Here is a 6417-nt window from a genome sequence, read left to right on the forward strand (position 1 = left end):
TAAATGCAAATGCAATGTCCTCTTTAAAACCTTCTTTGATTTCTTTCATGGCTGCCTGAAACATCTCAAGTGTTAACATTTGTGCTTGTGGTTGTAGCTGTGGTTGTAATTGAGCTTGTGTATCTGCCGGAGGCAAGAAGGTTTGCAACCTACTAGTCTGAGCTGGGGAACTTCCCACACTCGCTGCTTTAGGCAACACCAATTTTGTCTGCTTTGAAGCCATTTTAAAATTACACAGTCTCAGGAACAGTTCTTATAGCCAGCGAGAAAAAATCAGAGAATCTTTAAGATCTTTAAATTTTAATTCCCAAAGTCCAGGATATAGGATTAAATCCAAATTTTTTTTAAGCGGAGTTGTTAACTGGTAGGCATTAATGAGTTAACAAGCCTGTAACAACTTTCTTCTTAAGTTTCACTTTTGTCTCTTTGTCTTAATGAGCCAGCGCCATCTTCCCCTCCCTTTCCACTCCAGCTCCGCTCATATAGGCTCGAAAAGAAACGATGTTCAAAGGAATTAAAGTGTAAGTACTTGCAATTATGTAGTCTCCTGTTTTTGTTCTGCCTGCTTCAATTTTCTCTTTGTATCAATTAAAAGCAGGAGCGGACGTGGCGTTTTGCTCTGCCTTCTGGCAGAGGCGTCCCGGCTTTGGAGCTTTTCCCAGGTTCTTGGGGAGCTCGCACTTTTCGAGCCCCAGAATTAATTCTAGGGCTCTTATGGAGCTCTACCCTGCACCTGGCTGCTCACTTCCCCCTCTTCTCCCGGGGGGAAGGTTCTTCGCCGCTAGACAGCTGATTTTTTGCTGTTCTAGCGGCTAACAAAGTCACGGGGCTAGCGCTCACCCAGGGAGCGTCCTCAACGTCCTACGGAGCCGCTGGAATCCATACTCAAATAGTTTTTAACCCTTTTAAATCTTTCCTAGGAAACCTGAAGGTGATGGAAAACAATTTGCCATTGGTCATCAATTTTTCTATGGTGTCATTAATACGGTAATTAGTACGATCTTAGAATAAGCTAATTTGAGGTGATTTAAAGAATATAAAGTCTTTCAACACAAGCCTTATTTGAAACTTCATTTTAAAAGTTTGATAAAATAATAATGGTTTTAAATCAACTTAAAGGCGATAATCAGAAACAAGCAACAATTGTTGAATCGGATGGATTGAATGGATGGACTGGAACTGAATTTGCTTCTGGCATCCCTGAAGGAGGAGTCTGGTTTGAAGTTAGGCTGCTTGGAGATGGCTGGAGAGGCCATGGACCCTGAAGACTCATAGTGGGCTGAACCGATGACTGAAGAAATGGATTCTTTCAAGAAAACTGAGGGAGATTGAGGGAATGGACTTGTCATATTTAACTGGAAAACAAATCTTAAGAGTTATCGTGTTTCAATTTACAGGAGGTCCTGTGACTTTGGGGAATGGAAAGCAGTTGTTGGGAAAAATTCTAATTAAAATTTTAAGGAAATGCATTATTATTAAAAAAAAAAATTGGATTTTTTTTTATTTTTAAACAAACATATATAAAAACATAAAACCATTACAAACAAACAGTGTGTCGGTTGGTTACAAGTCTTTTGTGCACCTTCACCATGTTCATAGCTTACAGTTTACCTAAATTCTCATATTATTGATCTAATATATATCTATGTATTATTATCCTTATTAATCATTTATTTGACTATGACTATTTCTTACTTCATTTTGTACAAAATATTCTAAGATTTGGGTTAATTTATATTATAACATTCATTTCATCATCCTAAATCGATCTAATAATAATACATCTTTATGTTATATATTATATATAATTCTACAATTCTTGTATTATAAAGATCTGTACCATATTTCATTTCCATATTTTTTTATCTAGCCATTGATAAAATAGGTCCTATATCTTATAATATTGTTCTTGTTCTCTGATTTCAAATGTCAATTTGCTCATTTCAGCACATTCTATTATTTTCTTAATAACTTCATCTTGAGTTGGTATTTTCTCATTTTTCCAATTTTTTGCAAACACAATTCTAGCTGCTGTTAAAACATTCACAATCAGATATCTCAATTCTCTATTATATATTTCAGGTACAATCCCCAATAAAAAAATTTCTGATTTAAAATCTATGTGTTTTTTTGTCATTTTTTCCAACCATGTGTGGATTTTAGTCCGGTATCTTTTGGCTTCTGCACATGTCCACCACATATGGTAATATGAACCCGGTATCTGGTAACATTTCCAACATTTTTCAGATTTATTCTTACATTCTGGCTTTTCTCGTTGGGGATAGATGCCACCTGTAAAACATCTTATACAAATTTTCTTTATATGCAGTTGACATTGTCATTTTATAATTTTGCGACCACAATTTTTGCCATTTCTCTAAGTCAATTCCATGTCCAAAATTTTTCCCCCAAGCAATCATTGTTTCTTTAACTTGTTCTTCTTCCAGTTTAACTTCTAATAAATATCCATATAGTTTTTTAATTATGTTTTTATCAGTACCTTTTAACATTTTATCTAAATTAGTCAAATTATTGTAAAAACCTTCTGTCTCAAAATCTCTATCATATCTAGAATGTATTTGCAAATAGGAAAATCAATTCATCTTTATACCTTATTCTTCTAATTCTTGCATAGATTTAAGTTCACCCTTTTCATTCAATAATTCACTATATCTAACAATTTGTTCCTTTCTAAATGTTATTGAATATGAGAATGCTTCAGTAGTTGATAACCACACTGGAATTTTAAAATAAAGTTGTCTTTTAATCTTCTCCCAGTTTAATAGCAAGGCCTCTCGTATAAAATGTCTTCTAAAATACCCCTGCGTTTTTGTTCCCTTGTACCATAAAAAAGCGTGCCATCCCAACAACAAATCATGTCCTTCTAAAGTCAATAATCTAGTATTTCTTAGCATTATCCATTCCTTGATCCACATCAAATTTGTCGCTTGATAGTATAATTCCCAATAAGGCAGGCCAAATCCTCCTCGTATTCTAGCATCTTGCAACAATGTTAGTTTTATCTTCACTTTTTTGCCCTGCCAAATGTATTTCAACACTGTTTTATTTAAATCTTCAAAATACTCTTTCCCCGACCTAATATTCTCCCAATCAATGATAATTGTAAAGTTTCCCATTTTGCCAAATCTGTCATTATCCGTTGTTTGAGTTTATTATAGTTATTCTCCTTGAGTGTGCTACATCTTGCTGTCAGGTATATCCCCAAGTACTTAACCTTATTTGTGACCTGCATCTTCAATACTTCCGCCAGTTCTTCTTTTTAATTACCCCTGATTTCTAAAGACACTGAAATGATGTTAGATGAAAATATAACGATGATGGAATTAACTGAAGCTCTTAAAAAACAAAAGAATGGGAAGGCACCAGGCCCGGATGGGCTGCCAGCGGAATATTACAAGACACTACAGGAATCGTTGAGGGATCAGAGGTAATGATTGTGGTGGTCTGTGGTAGATAAGAAGCTCCTATAAATTTTCTGTGAGTTAAATATAATAGCAGATAACAGACTATTTTGAAGTTTTGAAATTTAACTTTATTGTTGGATTGCCTGTTAAATACGTTTTTAATATAGAGCAGATAGATGACAAGTCAAGTATTTGCAAATAGATGTGTAGTTTATAATTGTGGGCCTATTTTGCAAGGGGGAGAAACTATTATTGCTGAATTGTATTCAACTGGGGGGACAATATGCATGTTTTTGTCTGTTTTGAATGCACAATTAAAAAAAATATATTTTGTCTAGTTTTGTTTTGTCTTTGTAATAGTTTTATTTTCCAAAACTTGTATTTTACCTTTTTGAATAAAATAATATTTAATAAGAGGAATATCAAATTTCCAGAAACAATATTTATCATCAGCACACAGAGAAGGGTGCATGAGTAAAAAGCAATAGAAAAAAATCTGAGTTTTAGCAACTAGGACTTGACTAACAATAGAGTCTCATATAAGAACATTAATGGTGGACTGGGAGAAGGATGAGGGATACCAAACTTGATATGCATGTTTGTGGAAATGATCTCAAAATCGTAGTTAACTGGAAACAGAATCTGAGTCAGCAGGGAGATGTTCATGCAAAGAAGGCAAATGCAGCCATAAGAATCTCAGGAAGTGAATCCTCTGATTTGTGGAGACCCCAACTCAAGGACCAGGTCCCCTTGCAGGCACCAAGCCTGGAGGAGAATTTGCACAAAATCTATGTGTGAACTTCAGGGAAAGAGAAATAAGCCAAGGAAGAGATCAAAGGAGCTGCTCTTAACCTTGAGGAAAGATAACAAGGAGAAGAGCTGAAGATCAGGAGGAGTCTGGGAGCCCCTTTTCCAACTGACACAATCTCTCGGTTGAAGAAGGGACAATGCAGCCCTCTTCCAAATACTGACACACGTTACACATGAGTGTAAGACCTGCTCACTATTATTCCAGAGTGTCAGATGTGGAAAAACGAATTCAGTTATAAGAGAGGAGATTTTAGTTGAATGAAAGAAAAAAGTATGATAAAAGGTAAGATAAGCCTAACTGTATGGTCTGAAGCCAGACTCCCTTTTCTCTCAGCCTTTGGAGGAGATGGAAGCAGCCGGTTTGACCGAGACACATGGTCATCCAGAGGCCTCCGTCCCTCACACGGAGCATCGCTGGAGAGGTTCCAGCTGCTTCTTTGTTGGCTGATAGTTAATGCTGCCTATCTCCTATTTATATTTGATTCTCACTCTTTGCATTTCCTCAGTTTCTCCGTGCCCTTTTCTCCCAATGAAACACCCAGATCCACCCCACTCCCTTTCACTGGAGGAGAAGAGGGGGGTTCAGCTGCCTGTTGAGCTGCACACAGACCCACCTGCAGTGGGGACGGAACAAAGGTGAAATTCCACCATACTCATCACAAATCCACAAATACAGGAATTCATTTAAAAAAGAATACAGCATTTTCAAATGAGTAGAGTTTAATATTAAAATGCCATGTTATCTACTCTTTGGAAACATTATTCCCTGAGTAATTGAATTGGACAGATCTGTTGAGATGGTTCCCCTCCTTCTCCTCTGGATTCCTCCTCCAAAGGATCTAAGATCAATGGATCCATATCCGGACCCCATACCTGCCATGGCTGCAGCCTTGGAGACCCCAAAGTCTTTTCTCCCTCCTTCCTTCTCCTCCTCGATCTGAAGGAATAAGCGCATTCAAGGCCTGGGCCAGAGTCTGAATGAGACTGTAATATTGATACTCATTTGGGGCCCGGATCCCATTCCCTTTCCATTGGGTCTCCAGTGGGGCTTTCTGGGTGCATCTTTTACGGCCTTTGACAGAAAAGACGTTCTTTGAAAGAGAACAGTGGAAATAATGATCTTGAAACTTTTCTTCCACAAAGAAATTGGGTTCAAAGGGAGAATCTTTGGGCCTTTCTTTTGTCAGATAACCAAAGTTCCAAATACTATGGATGTATTTGAGAAGTCTGCACTTGTTAATTGTATACGCAAAAAAATTTGTGAGGATCCAGACTTTTCCTTCAATGGTTCCTGGCAGACGCATAAATGTTAAATGGAAAGGAAGAATTCTCTCCCAAATAGAATCAAGTTCCATGAAGTGAACAAAGACGTTGACTTGTCTCCACTTAGAGAGGGAATCCCTGAGGGATGCTGTATATCCAGTTGTTGAGAACAGTTGTGATATAACAACACAAATTCCACTCCTGACAAGCACAGGAGGAAAAATCCTCATGAAATTCTCTCCATTTTCTGTATCTGAAGCAAAGAGGCCAATCAGGGTCCATCTGAAATGGAGGAGCAGGTGGACAATTGCTGAGTACTGGAACCCTTCTTTGGGATTCATCCGATAAAAAAAGGGGAATTGACTTTTATCACTCAGAGCCTCTGAAGTAATTGTATGACTGATCTGAAAAAGCAATGAAGAATGCTATGTTATATTTGGGGTCAGATCAAGTCCAAAATATTAGATTTTAATAAATCCAACCTGGTTCTCATGAATGTATTAGAATAGTTTGTTTATTTTTATTTTGAATAATAGTTTATTTTCTGAATTTAGACAAAGCAGAAATGGTGTAAATTCCCAAATCAGCTCTGAGGGCAGCAGCTGGAGTCCTTTTACCCACCCCAAGATCCTCCTCAGAGGCTGAGATTGGGTTGGTTCTGCTGGTGGTTTCTCTTTGAAGCCCCAAACATCAGATTGATGTAAGAACATGGGGGAAAACTGGGCCTCGTATACTTTAATAATTGGGGCTGAGGAAGCTGGAGAGCTATGAGGTTTTCATTTAAGCACCACTTTCACTCCTGCCCTTTCTCTAACTGAGCTCCTTGGATGATGAGGGAGCCAAGATTCAGGCTCAGAGAAAACAACCCCAGGTAAGGAAAGGTGTTACTTGCTCTAATGGCTGACCATCTATGGCTATG

Source organism: Pantherophis guttatus, chromosome 15 (genome assembly GCF_059756535.1).
Source record: "Pantherophis guttatus breed Tessera chromosome 15, ASM5975653v1, whole genome shotgun sequence".
In the NCBI taxonomy this organism is placed as follows: domain Eukaryota; kingdom Metazoa; phylum Chordata; class Lepidosauria; order Squamata; family Colubridae; genus Pantherophis; species Pantherophis guttatus.